A 25,998-nucleotide genomic window follows, 5' to 3' on the forward strand; every position below is an offset into this window, starting at 1 on the left:
AAGGACATCACATCATCATTGCCCCCGCCCCACCCCACCGCCCCCCCAGGACCTTGGCCTCCAGTGCCGCCTTTCTCTCGGCTGCTGCGCCATGCCTTGCTTTCACCTGACAATGAGGCGCTGCTGCAACAAAGCACCTCCCCTTTAAGTAGTGGAGAGAGCCGAGGCCAAGTTTTATTGGCCAGTAGACTGCACCCGATATTGGGCCCCCGTTCAGCGCTAAGCCAATCAGCAGCGCGCTTAGCACTGAGATCAGCGCTGCAACCGTGTCAATGAGCAGGCAGCATAAATTTTACGTGCTGCCTCCAGCACTTAGAAGAGACGCAGGCAAGTAGCGTTGGGCGGTGCCCCTGCCCGTTTTCCGGCCTGATTGAATTTCTAGGCCAGAGTGCTATAACAGAGAGACATTAATTAGAGTGGGTAGTGTAACAGTGAGCGTTAATGAGTACGGTGTACAGCAGAGAGCCTTATTTGAATGCGGTGAGGTGCCTGCTGTACATGGACCATGTACAGCTGGCACCTCAAAGCACTGGAGAGGTACCACCAACGCTGCCTCCGCAAGATCCTGCAAATCCATTGGCAGGATAGGCGCACCAACGTCAGTGTCCTTCTCAGGCCAGCATCCCCAGCATCCATGCTTTGACCACGCTCAATCAGCTCCGATGGACGGGTCACATTGTCCGCATGCCCAATACGAGACTCCCAAAACAAGCGTTCTACTCGGAGCTCCGGCACGGCAAGAGAACCCCAGGTGGGCAGAGGAAACGCTTCAAGGACACCCTCAAAGCCTCCTTGAAAAAGTGCAACATCCCCCACCGACACCTGGGAATCCCTGGCCCAAGACCGCACAAAGTGGAGGAGAAGCATCCGGGAAGGCGCCGAACACTTCGAGTCTCTTCGCCAGGAGCAAGCGGAAGCCAAGCGCAAGCAGCGCAAGGAGCGCACGTCAACCCAAGCACCCCACCCACCCGCCCCTTCAACCACCGTCTGCCCCACCTGTGACAGAGACTGTAGGTCCCGCATTGGACTAATCAGTCAGCTGCAAGCTCATTTTTAATGTGGAAGCAAGTCATCCTCAGTTCCGAGGGACTGCCTGAGAAGAAGATTTGAATGCGGGATATTAAACAGAACAAAAAAGTGTTATAACTGCAGATGGGTGATATACAAAGCAAAGCATCGGACGATTTTAACCCGACTCGCTCAGCAGAAACCTGCCGGGTGGGCGGTTAAAAATCGCCCCGGGCTCTTACCCGTCTGAAAGCCGCCATGATCGCAACATCTGCAAATTTAACCTGCTCTGCTGAGCAGGCGGCAAGGACCACGCGCCCAGAGCCAACAGGGTCCTTCTTTATAACAACAGAAAACGCTGGAAAAACTCAGCAGGCCAGGCAACATCCGTGCGGAGAGAAACAGAGTCAACATTTCAGGTCGAAACCCTTCTTCAGAACTGAGAAAAAAAAAGCAGGAAATGAAACAGATTAAAAGGCCAGTTTGGGGGCTGGGAAATGGGGGAGGGGATGAAAGAACAAAGGGGAAGGTCTGGGAGGTGAAGAGACATTAAGAGATATTCAAGACGAGACAAGATGGTAATAGGACATGTAAAGAGACAAAAGATGACTGTAGATCAAGTGTGAAATGAGCTGGCAGAGTGAGAGACAGCTGCCATGTGGGAGAGAGGAAAAGGCACAAACCAAAGGTGTGGATAAAAAATATCTCAAAATATAATAGGGGCCGAGGTTACATATGCATGCTGCGGCCCGATGACAACATTGAGGCCCGACTGTCATTTTAACTCGGGCCTGAGCGGGGAAGCCACCTGGAGTTAAAATCGGGGCCTATAGAATCTAACTGCACAGAAGGGGCCCCATTCAGCCTGTTGTGCCTTTGTTGGCTCTTTGAAAGAGCAGCCCAATTATACCGCACATCCCAGCTCGCTCCCTATAACCCTGCAAATTAGTCCTCTTCAATACATGTCCCATTGCCTTTTGTAAGTTCCAATGGAATCTGATTCCACCACCCTTTCAGGTAGTGCGTTCCACATCTTAACAACCCTCCTCATTTCCCTGCTAGTTCTTTTGCCAATTATTTGAAAGCTATGGCCTCCGGTTACCGACCCACTTGCCAGAGGAAACAGTTTCTCCCTACTTGCTCTATCGAAGCCCCTCATAATTTTGAACACCTCTATCAGGTCTCCCTTAAACCTTCTCTGCTCAGAGGAGAACAAGCCCAGCTTCTCCAAACTCTCCACATAACTGAAGTCCCTCATCCCTGGTATCATCCTGGTGAGCCTCCTCTGTACCCTCTCCAGGCCCTTGACATGCTTCCTAAAGTACGGTGCCCAGAATTGGACACAATACTCCAGCTGAGGCCTAACCAGTGATTTGTAAAGGTTTAGCATAACTTTCTTGTTTTTGTATTTAATGCCCCTATTTACAAAGCCAAGATTCATGTCAGACAGAAATGCCTCAAAGCACTTTGCATAAATTGAACGACTTTCGAAGTGCAGACACACCTGGCCGCTGATCAACAAATTAAATTAACTGGTCATTTATTTATCAGTTTTTATGGGTCCCACAAATCTATGAATAAATAACCAGTACATTCATTGTCAATTGAAGAAGTAGTGAAGGCATTATTCTTCAAAAATCAACCACAGCAGATTTTAACACCTACCTCTAAAAGCAGACGGGCCTCATTTTTGCATCTCAATATTTCGGATATTCGAGCACACCTTGGAGTACGGTCAATCTTGGAGTGGGCCTTGAACTCACAACGTTGAGATTTACAGGTGTGAGTGCTCCCAAATGAGCCAATGCTGACATAACTGAAATAATATTTATTCGCTGCATTTGTAAAGCGCCATTCCTGATCTCAGGCTGTCCCAAAGCAGTTTACAGCAAATGAAGGACTTTTGAAGTGTAGCCACGATTGTAATGTAGGAAATGAGGCAGCCAATTTGTGTACAGCAAGGTCACACGAACAGCAATGACCAAGTATTGGCCCAGAAATTCGGGTCGGGGTCTTCCCGCGGGTGCAAGCCCCCGACCTGCGCTTACCTTGCGCGCCGACCGCTGAGCTGTGGGCCCCCGTGGAATTCCAATCTGGAGCCTGGTCCAACTGCCGGTGCGCAGTGCTTGCATATCCCAGGGGCGCAGTTAGTTCGATGCGTCCCCTGGGATCACGTGGGCCATGGGGAGCCAATCGGAGCAGGGAATGCTCCATTCATAAGATTGACAGGAAGACCTGTCAAAGCTTATGAATACTACGGCCCAAAACAGCACTAAATCTTCAAATACATTTTTAAAAAACATCACATTTTTTAAATAAACTATAAATTACATGAAATAACTATTTTAAACAATAATTTAAATTTTTGAAAAAAATAATTTTATATTCTAACGGGGATAAAAATAAACTTACCTTGCTTTAAAGTATTTAAAAATAATAAACCTGTGGAAAAAATGTTTTAATTTTAATTAATTCACCACTTACCTTGTAAAAAGCAGGCCTTACACCTGCTTTTTACATGCCTAACTTCTGGAGACTTACCCTCCCGGGAAAACCTGCAAAAAAAAACGAAGTTCGATGCACACGCGCAGCCTCTCCTGCGCACGCGTTCGACCTCTGAACCTCTTCGTTCAGGGGAACGAAAGTGCCGGTTTCCCGCGCATGCGCAGTGCATGCAGGAAACCGGCACTTCCATTGGGCCTACTGGTGAGTACCCCATGCGTACTCACCCGTGGAGACCCGAATTTCTGGTTTTAGGTGTTGGTTCAGGGTTAAATATTGGCCAGAACATCAGGGAGAACTTCCCTGCTCTTCTTTGAAGTAGTACATTACATTACATAGGATTACATAGGATATATATGGCAGAGAAACAGGCCATTCGGCCCACCCAGTCCATGCCGGTGTTTATGCTCCACTCGAGCCTCCTCCCGTCTTTCCTCATCTAACTCTATCAGCGTAACCCTCTATTCCCTCCTCCCTCATATGCTTGTCTAGCCTCCCCTTAAATGTATCTATACTATTCGCCTCAATGACTCCCTGTGGTAGCGAGTTCCACATTCTCACCACTCTCTGGGTAAAGAAGTTTCTTCTGAATTCCCTATTGACTATCTTATATTGATGGCCTCTAGTTATGCTCTTCCCCAAAGTGGAAGCACTCTCTCTCTATCCACTCTATCAAACCTTTCATAATTTTAAAGACCTCTATTAGGTCACCCCTCAGCCTTCCTTTTCAAAAGAAAAGAGACCCGGCCTGTTCAATCTTTCCTGATATATATACCCTCACATTTCTGGTATCATCCTTGCAAATCTTCTCTGCTCCCTCTACAGTGCCTCTATATCCTTTTTATAATATGGCGACTGTGGGATCTTTTTAAGTCTGTTGCGTCCGTGTATAATAAGACACAGACTGCGGAGAACGGTACAACAGGTGTTTACTCAACGTGGCTCACACTGCAACTGATCTGTACAGATTACTACTCAGTGCTATATACAGGTGTGGTCACTGCCGGTACTACAGTATACATGAGTTGTAAAACATAGTTCCCCCCTTAAAGGCATATACATTACAATTCCTCCCCTTTTAGATTAACAGTACCATAACACTCATTTAACAATTAAATATCAAACTAATTAAAATTAACACTTTTAACATGCAACATTAGCTGAAAATAGTCTATTTATATATTCAGTCTTTGGGGAGGCTTCCTGATCCTTTCTGGATAGCGCCTTTCCCGAGTGTCTTGCTCTTGGTGCGGAGGCAATTCTGGCCCCTGTCGTCGGTTGGTTCATCAGCTTCCGATGCTACTGTTTCTGGAGTAGATGCGACCTGTACATCGGGTTCATCACCAGGTACGTATGGGCGAGGCATGGGGTTGACTTGTTCCTGTGACTCTAGGATCTGGTCAGCATGGCGTCTCACGATGCTTTCCCCAACGTCCACTGTGTACATTAGTGGGCCCTGTAGTGTGCTTATCGTTCCTGGCTGCCATTTTTCTGTTCGGTAGTCGCGGGCCAAGACTGGTTGCCCTACATTGAAGCCCCTTGTTGGCTTCTCATGGATGTGCTGGAATTGCTTACTCTCAACATCTCTTCGTATGTTTGGTCTGAGCAAATCCAGGCGAGATCTTAACCTTCGGTTAAAGAACATCATGGCTGGGGCCTGGTTGGTGACTGCATGTGTCGCATTCCGGTAGGCGAACAGGAAATTGTCCACCTTGTGCTGCAGCGGAATGTTGTCATTGTACATAGCCTTTATTGCCTTCTTAAAGGTTTGTACGAACCTCTCAGCCAATCCATTTGTGGCTGGATGATACGGGGCGGATGTGTAATGCCTTACCCCATTCTTTTTCAAGAACCTCTGGAACTCTTCGGACACAAACTGTGGTCCATTGTCAGAGCAAATCTGTTCTGGCAAGCCATTCCTGGCAAAAATGGTCCGTAGGACTGCAATAGTTTTCTCCGTGGTGGTGGAGGACATTTTGATGACCTCAGGCCATTTCGAGTGCGCATCCACGGCTATTAAAAACATTGAGTCCATGAATGGACCAGCAAAATCAATATGCACCCGTTGCCATGGAGATGAGGGCCACTCCCATGGATGTAGAGGGGCCTGTGGTGGTGCATTTTGGACTTTCTGGCATCCTGAGCAGCTCTTGGTCAGGTCCTCGATTTGTTTATCGATTCCCGGCCACCACACATAAGCCCTGGCTAGGCTTTTCATTTTTACTCCTCCCAGATGACCCTCATGAAGCTCATTGAGCACTCTATCCCTTAACTTGGGTGGAATTACCACTCGGGATCCACACATCAAGGTCCCCCGGCACACTGACAGCTGTTCTCTCCTTGTCGAGAATGCTGGCAACAGTGAGTCGCCATGTGCTGGCCATCCCTTCACCGTCAAATCATATACCCGAGACAGTGTCGGGTCATTTCGGGTTTCCTTTTCGATACAAGCGTTAGTTACCGGTAGGTATTCAACTATAGTCGAATGGAATATTTCGACAGGATCCACTGCTGGTGCTTCCTCCGCAGTAGGCAGTGGCAGGCGTGATAGCCCATCAGCATTTCCATGCTGTTTCGTTCCCTTATATTCAATCTCATAGTGGTGCGCCCCTAGAAAAAGTGACCATCTTTGTAGTCATTGCGCAGTCATCACCGGAACACCCTTCTTCGGATTAAAAATGGAGACAAGAGGCTGGTGATCAGTCAGCAAGGTGAATTTCTGCCCGTGCAGATAGTGATTGAACTTTTTCACTCCCCACACTAGGCTGAGGGCCTCCCTGTCAATCTGGGCGTAGTTACGCTCGGCTGAGGTTAGTGATCGTGACGCAAAGGCTATTGGCCTCTCTGAGCCGTCCGAGAATTTGTGCGACAGCACCGCTCCAATGCCGTAGGGTGACGTATCACATGCCAACCGAATTGGTAATGCCGGGTTGTAATGGGCCAATACCTCTTTCGATGTGATTAGTGTTTTGCTCTTCTGGAAAGCTCGTCTACATTCGTCACTCCACTTCCATGGCACCCCAGTTTGCAGTAGGGTGTTCAGTGGGTGTAGTATTGTAGACAAATTTGGCAAGAACTTATGGTAGTAGTTTACCAGCCCGAGGAACGACCTCAGTTGTGACACATTTTCCGGTGCTGGAGCCTTGACTACTGCCTCAATCTTCTCTGGGGACTTATGTAAACCCTCTTTATCGATAACGTGGCCACAATACGAGATCTGTTTTCTAAAAAACTCGCATTTGGGGCGGTTAGCTCGGAGCCCATATTCCTGCAATCTAGTGAGCACCTGCTCCAGGTTGGCAAGGTGATCACTGTCATTTTCGCCCGTGACCAGGATGTCGTCCAAATAACACTGGGTCCCTGGGATCCCTTGCAGGACTTGTTCCATTGCCCTCTGCCAAATAGCCGGAGCTGATGCTACCCCGAATACCAGCCGGTTGTATTGGTAGAGACCTTTATGGGTGTTGATTGTGAGGTATTTTTTTGATGCTTCTTCTACCTCCATTTGCAGATACGCCTGGGCCAGATCAATCTTAGTGAAGCGTTTCCCTCCAGATAGCGAGGCGAAAATATCTTCAATCCGCGGAAGTGGATATTGTACGGTGTGAAGGATCGGGTTCACTGTTACCTTAAAGTCCCCACAAATGCAAACCTTCCTTGGTTCCCCAGGCGTGCTGCTTAATGACTTTTTCATCACAGGGACGATGGGTGTAGCCCACTCACTCCAGTCTACCTTGGACAGTACTCCTGAACGTTCCAGACTCTCCAGCTCTGCTTCGACGGCTGGGCGGATCGCATAAGGTACCGGTCTGGCCTTAAAAAATTTTGGGCTTGCGTTTTCTTCAATTTTAATCGTCGCTGTCATGCCTTTTAGTGTTCCGAGTCCTTGCTGGAACACTTCTTTCGCGTCAGTTAGGATCTTTGACAGTCGCCCAGGTGTGACGTCGTCATCCTTTTTGTCAGCCACAGTCAGTGCCTGTATGGAATGCCAATCCAGTTGTATTTTCCGGATCCATTCATGTCCCAGTAATGGTGGTCCTCCATCTTGCAATACATACAGGTCTAGTTTTGGTGTTTCCTTACCGTTATATATAATGGTCACCCTTAATTTTCCTTTGGGGTAGACTTTTTGCCCCGTGTATGTCTTCAAAATAATTTTTGTGTCTCTCAAGGGTATGTGTGAGAATAGCCGCTCGTAGTCCCGTCGGTTTATGACTGTTAGGGCTGATCCTGTGTCCAATTCCATCTTTACCTGGACTCCTGCTAACTTGAGAGTGACCCAAATGGTTCGGTGATCCTCCGTTGTGATCACATTATGTAGTTTCACACAACACAGTTCCTTGCTTTCGGAGTCGTTATCACTCTTTTGTTCGTCTGAACTATTTTCCGTCATCTTATGTACCTTCTTGTACTTTCCTTTGGTAGGTTTCTTATTGCTGGTTTTCTTTCCCGACCTGCAGACTCGTGCTATGTGTCCTACTTTTCCACACTGTCTGCACACTTTGTCTTTGAACCAGCAATCATTCTGGTCGTGTGTTGTTCTGCCGCAGCGATAGCACTTCTCTGTTCCATATGACATTTCGTTTGTGCCATATTCTTGCGGTCTCTGTTGTATCTCTGCAGCGCCCCGTGCTGCTGCTTCATATGATACCGCAATGCTGAAAGCCTTTTCCAGCGTAAGGTCCTTTTCAGATAAAAGCCGTTTCTGGTTTCCTTCACTTTGAAGCCCACACACAAACTTGTCCCTTAAGGTATCTGCCAGTCCCGCTCCAAACTGGCAGTGTTTTGATAGTTTGCGCAGTTCTGTTAAATAATCAGCATTGCTTTCATCCTTATGCTGGTTCCGTTTGTGAAACTTGAATCTTTCTGCTATCAGCAGCAGTGTGGGGTTTAAATGTTCCTTTAGTATCGTTACTATGTCTTCAAAACTCTTTTCCATTGGCTTCGTTGGGGTTACTAGATTTCGTAATAAACCATATGTCTTTGCACCCATTAAATTTAACAATACTGACGCTTTCTTGTCATCTGACACCTCATTTGCCTTGCAGTACACCTCTATTCGTTCGCCATATGTAGTCCAATCTTTGACTTCATTGTCAAATGCGGTGATACTGCCACTCTTCGGCATTTTGGGTGTGGTTTAAAATGGCGTCTCCCAATGGCTTAAAATGGCGTCTCCCGCGCTTTCCTTCCTCCCCCGCTGCTGCCAACGCCGCTCTCGGCGGTCCTCGTGGCAATGGCGGCGCCTCGCGAGTTTCTGCGCGTCTCTCTCTCCCTCTCTTCGATGCTGCTCGGCCCCTGAACACCGGCTGCGCCCTGTGCGCTCTGCCCTCTCTCTCCCCCGTCGACGCTGCTGGGCCTTTTGCTGTGCCGCTCGGTCGGGCTCTAGCCCGCCGCTGTCTGGGAAGGGTCTGCGCACTACCTGTTGCCAGCCCGTTTCGCTGGACCACCTCGACTGAAAAGCCAAGCCTGGCCCTCGACAGCCTCCCCCGCAATTCTCGAGTCTCTGCTGGATGACTGGGCGGTTGCCCGTGATCGACGCCCGAGTCTCTGGCCTTGACATCCAATCCACTGATCTCCAGGAACGAATCCCCGGGAGGTGATGCAGAGTTGCAGGTAGGTTTGAACCTGCCTCGTCGCCAATGTTGCGTCCGTGTATAATAAGACACAGACTGCAGGAGAATGGTACAACAGGTGTTTACTCAACGTGGCTCACACTGCAACTGATCTGTACAGATTACTACTCAGTGCTATATACAGGTGTGGTCACTGCCGGTACTGCAGTATACATGAGCTGTAAAACATAGTTCCCCCCTTAAAGGCATATACATTACAAAGTCCACCTGAAAAGGGGGGAACACAGCCTCAGTTTAATGTCTCATCTGAGGCATTAGGTTAGATTTCATGCTGAAGTCACAGTGGAATGGGACTTGAACCCACAACCATTAACTGACTCAGAGACAAGTGGGTTACCAACTGAGCCACAGCTACCTGCAGCTAGGAGGGAATAAGAGGATGGTGTTATGCAGATGGATGAAGTCACAGCCTTTGTAAACTGAATTTCTAAGTGAAAGATCTCAGAGTCTGAAGGAAAGAAAGACAAACTAGTGGCTTTGATTTACAGCATTGACTTAAATCTAAGCAGGAAGAAAAAACCACAACGGCTCCTCAGGAGATTGCCAGTGTCTAACATGAGACGAGAGTGTGACCCCTGAGCCACGACTGACACTTTATAAACTGAGGGCTAAAAATTGAGTAGCGCCCCAATTGAGGTGCTAATTTTGGCAGAAAAATTAGCGCCCCCGCGCCGGAAATTCAGTGGTTGCACCCCAAGAGGGAGGCGGGGCGCTACTGGAAGCGCCCCGCCTCCCTCTTGGGGCACTGCGAGTGAATGTCGTGGTGGTACGTGCCGCAGCGGTATTGCAGGCCTTCCTCCCCTTCTTAAAGGGGAGGGGCCTTGTGCAGTGCAACCTTGGGCCCAGCTGGGCCCCCGGGGATCGGGAGTGCAGGCAAAAGAGCCCGGCACCCAAGAGAAGTGCCAGGCGCTTGGAGCGCAGCCGGCACTCCGTGGGGGGGGGGGGTTCAGGAGGCCGGGGACAGGATCGCAGGCAGGTGCTGGCAGGCAGCCAGCAACAAAAATGGCCGCCCCACACCTCGCCTTTAAATTGCGACTCCCCAGCTGCAGGTACACCCCCCCTGACCCTGTCGGACATAGCGTCCGGCGGTAAATCAGGGGGCGCTCCCGAAGATCGCGGCCGGGGCATGAGCGGGGCGCTGCGCACACCAATGACGTCATCGCCAGCAGCGCAGCACTACCGGTTAGCGCCACCACTAACCTCCCGCTGAATTTTGCGGGAGGCGTGGGCAGTGCCACGCCCAGGCGCTAGTTCGTTTGCGCCCCACTTAGCGCCCTCTTAAGGTGCTAACGGGAGGCGCAACCAACTGAATTTTTCCCCCTGAGAGCCTTACGAAGAGGATGAGGTGAAACTTTTTGTAAGCCTCTCATTCACAAGGAAGGTTAGCTTTGAGTAAAGCAATTCAAATATTCAACTGAGTACAGTCATGGTATCTTTGGAAATAGGAGCAGGAGTCGGCCATTTAAGAACATAAGAACATAGGAGCAGGAGTCGGCCATTCGGCCCCTCGAGCTTGCTCCGCCATTCAATAAGATCATGGCTGATCTGATCTTGGCCTCAACTCCACTTCCCTGCCCGCTCCCCATAACCCTTGACTCCCTTACCTTTCAAAAATCTGTCTATCTCCACCTTAAATATATTCAGTGACCCAGCCTCCACAGCTCTCTGGGGAAGAGAATTCCAAAGATTCACGACCCTCTGAGAGAAGAAATTCCTCCTCATTTCTGATTTAAAAGGGTGCCCCCTTATTCTGAAATTATGGCCCCCTAGTTCTAGATTCCCCCATGAGGGGAAACAGCCTCTCAGCATCCTTTGGCCCCTCGAGCCTGCTCCACCATTCAATAAGATCATGGCTGATCTTCTACCTCAACTCCACTTTCCTGCACTATCCCCATATCCCTTGATTCCCTAAATATTCAAAAATCTATTGATCTCAGCCTCTCAACGACTGAGAATTCCAAAAATTCGCCACCCTCTGAGTGAAGAAATTTCTCCTCATCTCAGTCCTAAATGGCCGACCCCTTATTCTGAGACTGTGACCCCTGGTTCTAGACTCCCCAGCCAGGGGTAACATCTACCCTGCACCTACCCTGTCAAGGCCTGTAAGAATTTTGTGTGTTTCAATGAGATCACCTGTCATTCTTCTAAACACTAGAGAATATTGTTTCTCCCAAATTGCCCTCCGGGACCTTAAAGATGTCAGATGCGCAGAGAGAGTGAAAAAGAAACTCTTGCATCTCCAAGCCACGAACTCCATCTGAATATTTTTAGGCGGGCTTTGTTCTTCATTAATCTTGCTTATTCCTTTAATTTGTCTCCTCTCTCGATCTGCAGGCGAGATCACTCACGGGTCTCATCATCTGATCCGCAAGGGTTGAGAAATCCTTCGAAGGTTAATTGAGGTTGGAATGAATATTCAACATCACTGCTAGGTTGGGACTGCAGTTCCAGCATGCAGTCAGACTTGTAAATGAATCACAGACAATTAACCAAGTATCTGTGTGGTAACAAAAATGGGCCTCGAGAGGATTGAATTCTGATTTTGAGAATTCTTGCGCTTATCAAGGTGAGGGATGTTCGGGGATCGAGCGTTTCCCTATTTCAGGCACCCGGTGTCAGTGTCAGGTACTCCGTGAGGGAGACCCTCTACTCTACTTTCAACAATGAACCTCAAAAGCGCACCTTCCCCTGTCCCAGCGTGCAATGTTATTATTCATTTCTCACTCTCCCTGTCCTGTCGCCTCTCGGAAGTTGCCAAATTATTATCAGAGGGGGACGGGAAAAAAAAAGTAAAATAGTCATTTAAAATTGACAATTGGTTCTTACAACTAAAAAAACAAACACAAACTAGCTCAATGTCCCAAATCCATTTGTGATTTTAAAGATCATTTACAAGAGCCTCATTTTAATTCACTGCAAATGAGCAAACTCCCATAGTATGCAAGAAATATTGTCCTCTCAAGCTGGTAAATGTTAACGATCAGCTCACGGGACGAGAGGTTTGCCAGAAACAAGCCTTGTCGCTGACTGGAATGAGTAGTCAGCGTGACAGAAGATCTTCCTAGGAAGATCGACCTATTGCTCACCTCTTGGCTGCAGCACAGTAGACTATATGATTACAGACTTAGACCCATCCTCTTTCAGAGCATTCACAGTCAAACCACAAACAACACTGTCAGATCACAGTCAAATTACTATGTATCTCAAAAAGACAGAAACAAACAACATAGAAACACAACCCAGTAAATTGTACAACACCAAAAAATCGTACAGATGGGCCAAAAACGACACGGAAAAATACCAGAAAACAATTAGCAATGCATCAACTCAAGCTCTCTTAGACACCTTTCTGGATAACATATACACTCACAATAAAGAAGGCGTAAACCGGGCAGTTATTAACCTAAACAATATTTTTGATAATTTGGCAACAAGTGCAAACTTGAAAGCTCGCAAGAACAAACCCAAAACAAAAAACTATGAAAAATGGTTTGACCCAGATTGCCATAACATGAGGAAAAAACTTAGAAAAATATCAAACCAAAAACACAGACATCCAGAAAACGAGGAATTACGCCTTACTTATTGTCAGACACTAACACAATACAGAAACACACTCAGAACCAAAAAAGAGCAATATATTAAGAATACACTCAGCTCCATGGAGGAATCCATTGATTCCAATTGTTTCTGGGACAACTTGAAAACACTACACAAAAAACAACGCGACGATTTGTCCATTCAAAATGGGGACACATGGGTAAACCACTTTGAAAAATTATACCAGAAAAACACACTAAGACCAGAGCAACACCAAATATGCAAAAAACTGGAAAAGCTAGAAATGGCCATAAAAGATAACCAAAACCCGCTAGACGCCATAATAACAGAAAAAGAACTTCTTGAAAAACTCAAAGACCTGCGACCAGGAAAAGCTTGCGGGACAGACGGCATACTAAACGAGATGATTAAACACGCAGACGACAAAATGAAACTGGCTATCCTAAAACTCTTCAACTTGGTTCTGAGTGTCGGTTATTTCCCTGACATCTGGAACAAAGGACTCATAACGCCCATATACAAAAGTGGGGACAAAATCGACCCAAACAACTATCGAGGCACCTGTGTAAACAGTAACCTGGGGAAGGTATTCTGTAGCATCATAAACAAAAGACTTATAAACTTCCTTGAGGAGCACAATGTCTTGAGTAAAAGCCAAATTGGATTCCTGCCAAACTATAGAACATCCGATCGTATCTTCACCCTACAGACCCTAATTGACAAACACGTTCACCATAACAAAAGCAAAATCTACGCATGCTTTGTAGATTTCCAGAAGGCTTTCGACTCCATCTGGCATGACGGTTTATTCCTGAAACTTATCGAAAGCGGGGTAGGAGGGAAAACATATGATGTAATTAAATCAATGTATACAAACAACAAATGTGCAGTTAAAATTGGAGACAAACAAACAAAATACTTGCCACAGGGGCGGGGGGTGACGCAGGGCTCGCCAATCTCACCGACACTCTTTAATATTTACATTAATGGATTGGCAAAACTACTTGAACAATCTACAGCACCCGGCCTCACCCTATATGAAGCCAAGGTTAAATTCCTCCTCTATGCAGACGACCTGGTTCTGCTGTCACCAACTAAGGAGGGTCTACAGCAGAACCTGGACCTGCTGGAGTCGTACTGCCAGACTTGGGCCCTGACAATAAATCCCAAAAAAACCAAAGTCCTGGTGTTCCAGCAAAGATCCAAACATCAGGGACCCAAAATAAATTTCACAGTAGGAACAACCAAGATTGAACAATCCACTAACTACACATACTTGGGCTTAAAAATCAGTTCTACGGGAAACTTCAAACTGGCTGTGAATGAACTGAAAGAGAAAGCAAGAAGGGCTTTCTATGCCATCAAAAAATCAATCCAAATAGAAATCCCAATTAGCATTTGGCTCAAAATTTTCAAATCAGTAATTGAACCAATTGCACTCTATGGCAGTGAGGTATGGGGACCGCTAACACAACAAGAATTTGCAAAATGGGACAAACACCCAATTGAGATCCTACATGCAGAATTCTGTAAAAGTATCCTCCGGACTCAAAGGAAAACAGTAAACAATGCATGCAGGGCGGAACTAGGCCAATATCCATTAATAATCACTATCCAAAAAAGAGCCACCAAATTTTGGAATCACCTACAAATGAGCAACCCCCAATGCTATCACTACGACGCCCTGAAATGCCAAGAGCTGACCATAAAGAAGAATACCCTCAGTCAACTAGTCCTGGGACTCAGTGAAGTAACTACTAACAATACTAACAATAACCAGCCCCAGGACAGTGACAGGGCAACACAAAGAATTCGACCCAACACAATCGTCGCTAAGCAAAAGGAAAAATATCTGACATATTGGGCAGAAACAACAAAAACCCAAAGCAAACTCAATTGCTACTTGGCCCTAAACAGACAATACAACATAGCTGATTACCTGACCATGGTAAAGGATAACAAGCTGAGAAGAACCTTGACAAGGTACAGACTTAGCGAACATAGCCTCGCGATCGAAAAAGGCAGACACAGGCAGACCAGGCTGCCAAGAGAAGACAGGATATGCTCTCACTGCAGTCAGGGAGTAGTGGATACAGAGATGCACTTCCTCACAGCCTGTGGAAAATATCAGGGCATCAGGGAGAATTTCTACCAAAAATTCTCACAAATATGCCCTGAATTCAGAAATCTGAATGACAACCAAAAACTCCCATTCCTACTGGGGGAGGAGAGAAGCTGTGTAACACTGGCGGCACACTATGTTACAGCTTGCCATGAACAGAGGGACAACCAGTAAACTAAGAAAAGAGTATATATAAACAAGGCGAATGTATATTTATACACTCAGGGATATACCTGTTTATACACTGTATGAATAGAACTGCGTTTATGTGTTCAACCATAAATGTATTTTGATGCTTTGGCAACATAAGATGTACCTTATCATGCCAATAAAGCAATTTGAATTTGGATTTGATTGCATACTGATTGCCGGATTCTCCCCACCCCCACTGGCTCCCACCCCCTGACAGTGGAAACCAGTAACTCGGTTCCCATCACTCTGTCCTTGTGTCAGCCAGTGGCTCAGTGGGTAGCACGCTTGAGTCATGAAGGTTGTGGGTTCAAGTTCCTGCTCCAGAGACTTGAGCACAATAAATCTACTGAGGGAGTGCTGTATGGTCAGAGGTGCCGTCTTTTGGATGAGACTTTAAACCGAGGCCCCGTCTGCTCTTTCAGTGGGGAGCAGCGCTCTCTCTCTCTCACCTGGGAGTCAGAAAGTTGTACATTCAAGTCCCACTCCAGAGACTTGAGTACAAAATCTAGCCTGACACTCCCAGTGCAGTGCTGAGGGAGTGCTGCACTGTCGGAGGTGCCGTCTTTTGGATGAGACGTAGAGTCGAGGCCCCGTCTGCTCTTTCAGGTGGACATAACAGATCCCATGGCCACTATTCTGAAGACGGGCAGGGGAGTTATCCCCGGTGTTCTGTCCAATATTTATCCCTCAATCAATGTCGCTAAAAAACAGCTTAGCTGGCCATTATCACATTGCTGTTTGTGGGAGCTTGCTGTGTGCAAATTGGCTGCCGTGTTTCCTACATTACAACAGTGACTACACTGCAAAAAGTACTTCATTGGCTGTAAAACGCTTTGGAACATCCGGTGGTCATAAAAGGTGTTATAGCAATGCAAGTCTTTCTTTCTTGAGGGTGACCCCGAGCTTCCGGTCGCCTGTCATTTTAATTCAGCGCCCCATTCCCACTCGGACCTCACCGTCCTCGGCCGCTTGCATTGTTCCACGGAAGTTCACCGTAAACTCGAGGAACAGCACCTCATCTTCCGATTAGGCACTTTGCAGCCTTCCGGACTCAATATTGAGTTCAACAATTTCAGATCATAACCTCGGCCCCTATTACATTTTTACTTATATTTTTTTATCCACACCTTTGTTTTGGTCCTTTCCCCCCCCCCCCCCCGCCTTTTTTTTCTCTCTCCCACATGGCAGCTGTCTCCCATTCTGCCAGCACATTTCACACCTAATCTCGAGCCGTCTTTTGTCTCCACTAGTCCTATCACCATCTCGTCTCGTTTTGAATACCGCTTAATGTCTCTTCATTTCTCTTTTGTTCTCTCCCAGCCCCCATACTGGCCTTTTTAATCTATTTCATTTCCTGTGCTTCTTCAGTCTTGACAAAGGGTTTCGACCTGAAACGTTGACTCTATTTTCTCTCCACGGATGTTGCCTGGCCTGCTGAGTTTTTCCAGCATTTTCTGCTGTTATTTCTTTCTTTCTTTATATTTGAGGCAATGAGAAACAGTTGTCACTTTATTGCGCCTGAGTATAAGGATGGACAGAGATGGGAAAGGCCGCTCAGCTCAGCCAGCCCACTAATGCCACCATCACCTCCAACCATCACGGACCCTACCCCACCCATTTAATGTCCTGTGGGAATGTTCTGCATCAACACGAAACTCGGAAAGGTAGTTAAGAGTGAGGCGGCTAGTAGCAGAAGGAACGGTAGCATAGTGGTAATGTTACTGGATGAGTAAACCACAGACATGCGTTCAAATGCCCACCATGACAACTGGGGAATTTAAATTCAGTTAAATAAATCTGGAATAGAAAGCTAGTATTAGTAATGGTGACCACGAAGCTTGTCATAAAAACCCATCTGGTTCACTAATGTCCTTTAGGAACAGAGAGCTGGGGGGTTTACATACACAAATCTATGAAGGTGGCAGGACAAGTTGTTAATACTGTTAAAAAAGCATACATGATCCTCAGCTTTATAAGTTGAGGCAGAGAGTATAAAAGCAAGGAAGATAGGCTAAACCTTCATAAATCACTGGTTAGGCCTCAGCTGGAGTATGGTGTCCACACTTTAGGAGAGGGTGCAGAGGAGATTTACTGGAATGGTACCAGGGATGAGGGAGTTTAGTTATGTGGAGAGACTGGAGAAACTGGGACTGTTCTCCTGAGAGCAGAAAAGCAAATCGAACCAAAGGGAAGATGAGGAAACAGTTTTTTACTCAGTGAGTGGTTGTGATCTGGAACGCGCTGCCTGAAAGGGCAGTGGAAGCAGATTCAATAATAACTTTCAAAAGGGAATTGGATAAATACTTGAAAAGGAGAAATGTGCAGGGTTATGGGGGGGGAAGACCGGGGTGTGGGACTAATTAGACAGCTCTTTCAAAGAGGCGGCACAGGCACGATGGGCCGAATGGTCTCCTTCTAGGCTGTAAATTTGCAGATGATACCAAATTGGCGGGGGGGGGGACAGTCAATACTGAGGAGGACTGCAACAAATTACAAAAGGACATTAATAAACTTGCAGAATGGGCAAATAATTGGCAAATGAAGTTCAACACAGACAATTGTGAGGTATTACATTTTGGTAGGAAGAATAGGGAGGTCACTTATTACTTGGAGGGTGCGAGTCTAGGTGGAGTAGAGGAACAAAGGGATCTCGGAGTACAAATACACAAATCACTAAAATTGTGACACAGTTTAGCAAGGCCATTAAAAATGCAAACCAAGCTTATTTCTAGAGGGATAGAATTGAAAAGTAGGGAGGTTATGCTAAACCTGTATCGAACCTTAAATAACAACAGAAAACGCTGGAAAAACTCAGCAGGCCAGGCAGTATCCGTGGAGAGAGAAACAGAGTTAACGTTTCAGGTCAAAGACCTTTCGTCAGAACTGGCAAAAAGCAGTAAATGGAACAGATTTTAAAGCACGTTTAGGGGCTGGGAAATGGGGGAGGGGATGAAAGAACAAAAAAGGGAAGGTCTGTGATAGGATGGCCATTTGGGCATCTTGGGTCTTTCCAAGTTGACCTCATTTTATCACCTCATCTCCACCTTTGTAAATTCTTGAAGCATAAGATGACTGTTGCCTTACAGCATTTGCGCATTAAACGCAAATAAATCCAACTTAGGCCAATTAGGAGACAATTTGGAACTCACCCTCTCAGACCCAACTCTGTGAAGTCAAGTGACCTTCAGGTTGGCTATTTGGGCCTTTCCAGGTTGACCTACATAGATACATAGAAGATAGGAGCAGGAGTAGGCCATTCGGCCCCTCGAGCCTGTTCTGCCATTTAATGAGATCATGGCTGATCATCCAAATTCAGTACCTGTCCCTGCTTTCTCCCCATACCCCTTGATCCCTTTAGCCTTAAAAAATATATCTAACTCCTCCTTGAATATATTTAATGAATTGGCCTCAACTGCCTTCTGTGGTAGAGAATTCCACAGGTTCACCACTCTGGGTGAAGAAATTCCTCCTCATCTCTGTCCTAAATGGCTTGCCCCTTATCCTTAGACTGTGACCCCTGGTTCTGGACTCCTCCGCCATCTGGAACATCCTTCCTGCATCTAGTCTGTCTAGTCCTGTTAGAAATTTATAAGTTTCAATGAGATCCCCTCTCATTCTTCTAAACTCTAGCGAATATAAGCCCAATCGACCCAATCTCTCCTCATACGTCATTCCTGCCATACCAGGTATCAGTCTGGTGAATCTTCGCTGCACTCTCTCCATGGCAAGGACATTCTACCATATCTGCAAACATCGGATTTATTGTTTTGAGACTCATTCCTGGACTTGGATCGACCTCGACCTTCCCTCTATTTTCCCCTCCCCTTTCCCATTTGTTAAAGATTTAGCAATATTACTAACTATTAAACACTTTGTCGCTGAGAGACCCCCCAACATTAAGTTTTAAGATTTACAGAGTTGGTCCTATGGCCTGAAAGTCACCTCTCTGGCTGGAAGAGTTGTCGTCATTGTCATAAGGGCATCACACTTTAGGAAAGACATGAAGGCTTTGGAGAGGGTACTGAGATTTATTAGAATGGTTCCAGGAATGAGGGATTACAGTTATGTGGATAGACTAGAGAAGCTAGGGTTGTCCTCCTTAGAGCAGAGAAGGCTAAGAGGAGATTTGATAGAGGTGTTTAGATAGAGAAACTGTTTTCAATGGCTGAAAGGTTGATAACCAGAGGGCACTGATTTAAGGTAATTAGCAAAAGAACCAGAGGCGACATGAGGAAAAACTTTTTTATACAACGAGTGGTTAGGATTTGGAATGCACTGCCTGATTGGGCGGTGGGTACAGATTCAATAGTAGCCTCCAAAAGGGAATTGGATAAATACTTGGAGAAAAAAATTGCAGAGATATGGGGAAAGAGGGGGAATGGAACTAACTGCATTGCTCTTCAAAAGAGCTGGTGCAGACTTGATGGGCTGAATGGCCTCCTTCTGTGCTGTACTATTCTATGATTCTATGATATACTTCCTCAGATAAGGTGACCAAAACTGCACAAAATACTCAAGGTGTGGTCTCACCAAGGCCCTGTACAACTGCAGCAAGACATCCTTGCTCCTGTACTCGAACCCTCTCGCTACGAAGGCCAACATACCATTTACCTTCTTAACCGCCTGCTGCACCTGCATGCTTACCTTCAGTGACTGGTGCACAATAACACCCAGGTCTCGTTGCACTTCCCCTTTTCCCAATCTATTGCCGTTCAGATAATAATGTCTTCCTGTTTTTGCCACTGAAGTGGATAACCTCACATTTATCCGCATTTGCCATGCATCTGCCCAATCACCCAACCTGTCCAAATCATACTGGAGTTTCTCGGCATCTTCCTCACAGCACACACGCCCACCCAGCTTTGTGTCGTCTGCAAACTAATTTTGTAGCTTTAGCTCCTCCTCTGTAAATCCTTGAAACATGAGATGACTGTTATCTTGCAGTTTAAATTTTGTCAGGCTTAATCGGGTATTCACCAGCCAGTAGGCCCGATACAATTTGTCTCAATTACCAGACAGTTCGGTGGCTGTTTTCAATTAACTCCAGGTTGTTAAAATCTGTGACTTTCTCTAGAACTATCAATGGGTTTAATTTACTGTTATTCAGTAGCAAGTGAAGGTAATTTATGACCAACTCATTTTAAAGTGAGCGAGCGACTTCTGAATTACTTTATCATTAATTAAACATATAGCTGCAATGCTACATTGAACTATTAACAAACGATTTAAAAGTTGCCAGAACGAAGGAAGTGATTTTGTTTTGTAACAGCATGTACAAGGAAATATCGGCACAGTGGAAGAAAAAGAAAGGAATTGCATTTCTATAGCACCTTTCACGACCTCAGGATGTGACAAAGCGCTTTACACCCAATTCAGCATTTCTGAAATGTAGTCATTGTTGTAATGTGGGAAACGCAGCAGCCAATTTGCAGCCCACAAACAGCACTGTGATAATGACCAGAAAATCCTATTTAGGTGTTGATTGAGGGATAAGTGTAGACCTGGGAGAACTTCCCTGGTTTTCTTCAGAATAGTGGCCATAGGATCTTTTACATCCACCCGAGAAGGCAGACAGAGCCTCGGTTTAAAGTCTCATCCAAAAGACAGCACCTCCGGCAGTGCAGCACTCCCTCAGTGCTGTACTGGAGTGTCAGACTAGATTGTTGTGCTCAAGTCTCTGGAGTGGGGCTTGAAATCTGACTCAGAGGCACATTTGGTCCCACTGAGCCACAGCTGACACCCATGTGAGAAAAGGTAGGGTTAGATTCCCGCTGCCCTTTCAATATTCCCCTGGCTGGAGAGTCGAGAATAGGGGGCATAGTCTCAGGATAAGGGGTCGGCCATTTAGAACTGAGATGAGAAACTTCTTCACTCAGAGGGTGGTGAATCTTTGGAATTCTCTCCCCCAGAGGGCTGTGGATGCTCAGTCATTGAGTATATTCAAGGCTGAGATCGATAGATTTTTGGGCACTAATCAAGGGATATGGAGATAGGGCAGGAAAGTGGAGTTGAGGTCAAAGATCAGCCATGATCTTATTGAATGGTGGAGCAGGCTCGAGGGGTCGTACAACCTATTCCCGCTCCTATCTCTTATGTTCATATGTTCTTATTTTTGTCTTTCCTGACGGTGTCACCTCAAGGTTCCACAGGTGGAGGCCACCCTTTGCTACCTTGCCCAGTTGACCATTAGTCACGTCTGATTCCTAGATACTCCAGTGAGCTCACTCCCCATTTGAAAATGCACGGGGCAGGACTTCTAGCCCCCAGCCTGTACCCCGGCATTGATGCCAACTTAAATCCCAGGGGTGGAGTCATTCTCGCAAAGGAGGTGGCACTTCCGATCTCCATGGGGATCGATCCCACAGGGGAGTGGACGGCCAGGAATTCAGAGCATTGGGTGGGCGAGCCGTCCCAGCCAAAGAAGGATTTTTGTTGTTGGTTTAAATTGTTCTTCTCAGAGCCGTGAGGTTTAAGGGGAGATTTAGTGGACAAAATTATGAGCAGTTTTGATAAGAGTGCATAGGGAAAAACTGTATCCACTGGCAGGAGGGTCAGTATCCAGAGGCAGCACGGTGGCATAGTGGTTAGCACTGTTGCCTCACAGCGCCAGGGACCCGGGTTCGAATCCAGCCTCGGGCGACTGTCTGTGTGGAGTTTGCACATTCTCCCCGTGTTTGCGTGGGTTTCCTCCGGGTGCTCCGGTTTCCTCCCACGGTCCAAAGATGTGCGGGTTAGGTTGATTGGCTATGATAAATTGACCCTTAGTGTTAGGGGGATTAAATATGTGGGGTTACGGGGATAGGGTGGGATATGTGTTGGTGTAGGGGTTACGGGGGATCGGGTGGGATATGTATCGGTGCAGGCTCGATGGGCCGAAATGGCCTCTATCTGCACTGTGGGGTTTCTGTGATTCTGTGACACAGATGCAAGGCAAATTGGCAAAAGAACCAGAGGGAAGATCAGGGAAAAGGAATTATGCAGCGAGTTGCAGTGATCTAGAACGCGCTGCCTGAAAGGGCGGTGGAAGCAGATTCAATAGGAACTTTCAAAAGGGTATTGGATAAATACTTGAAAAGGAAACATTTGCAGGGCTCTGGGGAAAGAGCAGGGGGAGTGGGACTAATTGGATCGCTCTTTCAAAGAGCCGGCAGGCACGATGGGTGGAGTGGGGTCCTTCTGTGCTGGACGATTCCACAAAATGGCGGTAAGATCTTTGGTGCCGGTTTTCCTCATTGCCATTGAGCGCTCGGCCATTAGGAAGCTGGTATTAGGTCCCCCCTTTCACCTTTGTACAGAGTACACCTACATCAGGTGGCCTTACTCGCCCCTGGCTGCAGGAAAGGTAGAACTGGCGGGAGGATGTCATCCCACCAGTCCCGCCTCTTTGAATGAGGTCAGTGTAGTGGCGCTTTGTAATTTCCAAACATGCAGCCACTGAGCTTTGAGGCTTTAGCAACAAGTAGACGCGTGTCGAAATAAAACGTTCCAAACCATAACTTTATCTTTAAACTGTTTACTGTAACACCTTACAAACAGAATTACAAAGCAAAACACGTTTAAACGAACACGGTCAAAAACTGTATTGCTCCAGCCCTCAAAGCTTCTGCCTTCTCCAGTCTCGTGGTGCTTGAGCTGTAAAATGGCTGGATACCATGTGACAAGCTTAAGGACTGTACCATTGTAGCAAGAATAAAGGGGGTCACTCAGCCTATACTATTGTAACAAGAAAAGAGGGGGTTTCTCAATACAATAAGTCAGTCAGGTAAATTAACTATTATACTATTTAACCAATATTTTAAAGTATTTTCTTTCTTAAACTTTCATGACTCTTACAGTCAGGATGGTTAATGGGTGGACACCACCCCGTCCCCCATCAGATGTTTGGCTCACAGGAGAAAGAGAATCAAATCCGGCACCTAGACTCATGGGGGTCGATTTTCAGTGTGCTGTGAGGCGGGCTTTTAGGCGTGCGAGGAGCTAAAATCCCGAATTCGGGGGTCCCGACACCATCCCGCCCAAAACCCACCTCCATGTAAGTTTCAAAGGAGGCGGGTACCCGCCCCGTACTGGGACCTGCCGACCCGAGGCGGGAAGGGATTAGTGCCAATTAACTGCCTGTTAACTTCTGAATGAAAATCCAGCCCATAGAATCATAGAATGATACAGCACAGAAGGAGGCCATTCGGCCCATCGTGCCTGGGTCGGCTCTTTGGTAGAGTTATCCAATTAGTCCCACTCCCCTCTGCTCCTTCCCCAGTGCCCCTGTAAACGTTTTCACTTCAAGTATTTATCCAATTCTCTTTTGAATGTTACCTACCTGGTCTCTATGGCTCAGTCTCACACGAGGCGTGTGATGTAGATTGTTAACATATGGCCCTGTGGCGATACAGAGGCTTTACATGGACAGAAAAAAGTGTTGTCAATTTTTTTAGCGACAAGGCAGCTCAAATGTGAATACGAAGTTGACGCATATGGACGTGGGCAGATTCTTGGTGAAACGGACCTGAACATCTTGGCATCTCCAAGCTCTGAAACGGCAGCTACTCTGAAATATCAATCTATTTAGGGCCTTAGCTTGGCTTAGTTGATAGCAGTCTTGCAGTTGAGTTAGAAGCTTGTGGGTATGTAGCCCCACTCCTGGAATTTAGCATCTAGGCAGACGCCGCAGGTCGAAGTTAAGCTGTGGCCATATTACCTGTTCAGGCAGTTATTTGAAGAAGAGTAGGGGGGGGGTCTCCTGATGTCTTGGACAACACTTATCAACAACAGACCATTTGCCTCACTGTTGATTGTGGGATCTTGCTGTGAAGAATACTGACACTTCAGTGCAGCACTGAGGGAGTGTCGCGTTGTCAGGGATGCCATTTTTCAGGTTAAACCTGAGGCCCTGTTCACTTTCGATTTTGAAGAAGAGCGAGGGAGTTCTCTCCGTGTCCTGGCCAACATTTACCTCTCAACCAACGCCAGCAAAAACAGATTAACTGGTCGTTCATCCCATTGACCTTTACTGGGAGCTTGCTGTGTGCAAAAAATTGTCAGTCTTGTTTACCTATAAAACAAAAGTGACTGCACTTCAAAAGTAATTGATTGGCTGTGAAGCGCTTTGGGATGTCGTGAAGATGTTAAAAGTTATGATAAAAATTCAAGTTCGAGAGTGGAAGGTAAAGCAGGAAAGTCAGATACAGGAATTATATCCTTTTTGTCTGTGACCAGTCCCCCGAGAGATCAACTGGTAGAGTCATAGAGTTATACAGCACAGAAAGAGGCCCTTCAGCCCATCGTGTCCGCGCCGGCCATCAAGCCCTGTCTATTCTAATCCCATTTTCCAGCACTTGGTCCATAGCCTTGTATGCTATGGCATTTCAAGTGCTCATCTAAATGCTTCTTGAATGTTGTGAGGGTTCCTGCCTCTACCACCCTTTCAGGCAGTGAGTTCCAGATTCCAACCACCCTCTGGGTGAAAAAGTTTTTCCTCAAATCCCCTCTAAACCTCCTGCCCCTTACCTTGAAACTATGCGCCCTGGTTAGTGACCCCTCTACTAAGGGGAAAAGTTCCTTTCTATCTACCCTATCTATGCCCCTCATAATTTTGTACACCTCAATCAGGTCCCTCCTCAGCCTTCTCTGCTCCAAGGAAAACAACCCCAGCCTGTCCAGTCTCTCTTCATAGCTGAAGCGCTCCAGCCCAGGTAACATCCTGGTATATTTGAAGATTCTGAATCGATAACAAGCTGTTTCTGCCATCAATTCCATTCCGCTCACTGGCAACTGTCTGAGGCTGAACCAGACTGTTTGCAACCTTGGTGTCATATTTGACCCCGAAATGAGCTTCCGACCATAAATCCGCGCCATCACGAAGACCGCCTATTTCCACCTCAGTAACATCGCCCGATTCTGCCCCCGTCTCAGCTCATTTGCCGCTGAAACACTCACCCATGCCTTTGTTACCTCTAGACTTGACTATTCCAGCGCTCTCCTGGCCGATCTGCCACATTCTACCCTCCGTAAACTTGAGCTCATCCAAAACTCTGCTGCCCGTCTCCTAACTCGCACCAAGTCCTGTTTGCCCATCACACCTGTGATTGCTGATCTACATTGGCTCCCAGTTAAGCAACGCCTTGATTTCAAAATTATCATCCTTATTTTTAAATCCCTCCAGGGCCTCACCTCTCCCTATCTCTGTAATCTCCTCCAGCCCCACAACCTCCTGAGATATCTGCGCTCCTCTAATTCTGCCCTTTTGAGCATCCCTGATCATGGTGCGGCCACCAATGGTGGAGCGATTTTCAGCTGCCTAGGCCCTAAGCTCTGGAACTCCCTCCCTAAACCTCTCCGCTTCTCTACCTCTCCTGTTTTTGAACATAAGAACATAAGAAATAGCAGCAGGAATAGGCCACTTGGCCCCTCGAGCCTGCTCCGCCATTCAATAAGATCATGGCTGATCTTGGGCTCAAAGCCACTTCCCTGCCCGCTCCCCAGAACCCTTCACTCCCTTATCTTGCAAAAATCTGTCTATCTCCACCTTAAATGTATTTAATGACCCAGCCTGCACGGCTCTCTGGGGCAGAGAATTCCACAGATTTACGACCCTCTGAGAGAAGAAATTCCTGCTCATCTCAGTTCGAAAAGGGGCGACCCCTTATTCTGAAACTATGCCCTCGAGTCCTAGATTCCCCCATGAGGGGAAACATCCTCTCTGCATCTACCTTGTCGAGCCCCCTCAGTATCTTATATGTTTCAATAAGATCACCTCTCATTCTTCTAAACTTCAATGAGTATCGGCCCAACCTGCTCAACCTTTCTTCATAAGACAACCCCTTCATCCCAGGAATCAACCGAGTGAATCGTCTCTGAACTGCCTCCAATGCAAGTTAAGACGCTCCTTAAAACCTGCCTCTTTGACCAAGCTTTTGGTCACCTGTCCTAATGTCTCTACATGTGGCTCGGTGTCAATTGTTATCTGATAACGCTCCTGTG

General features: G+C 46.8%; 1 protein-coding gene across 1 annotated transcript in view; it reads left to right on the forward strand.

The window, feature by feature from the left end:
* Positions 1–25,998, forward strand: part of LOC147123754 (dedicator of cytokinesis protein 2-like) — a 1,461,504-nt gene that overhangs the window by 1,158,950 nt on the left and 276,556 nt on the right. The gene's annotated exons all lie outside the window — the stretch shown is intronic.

This window comes from Somniosus microcephalus, chromosome 2 (assembly GCF_052327205.1).
Source record: "Somniosus microcephalus isolate GS21.2 chromosome 2, FLI_Smic_1.0, whole genome shotgun sequence".
In the NCBI taxonomy this organism is placed as follows: domain Eukaryota; kingdom Metazoa; phylum Chordata; class Chondrichthyes; order Squaliformes; family Somniosidae; genus Somniosus; species Somniosus microcephalus.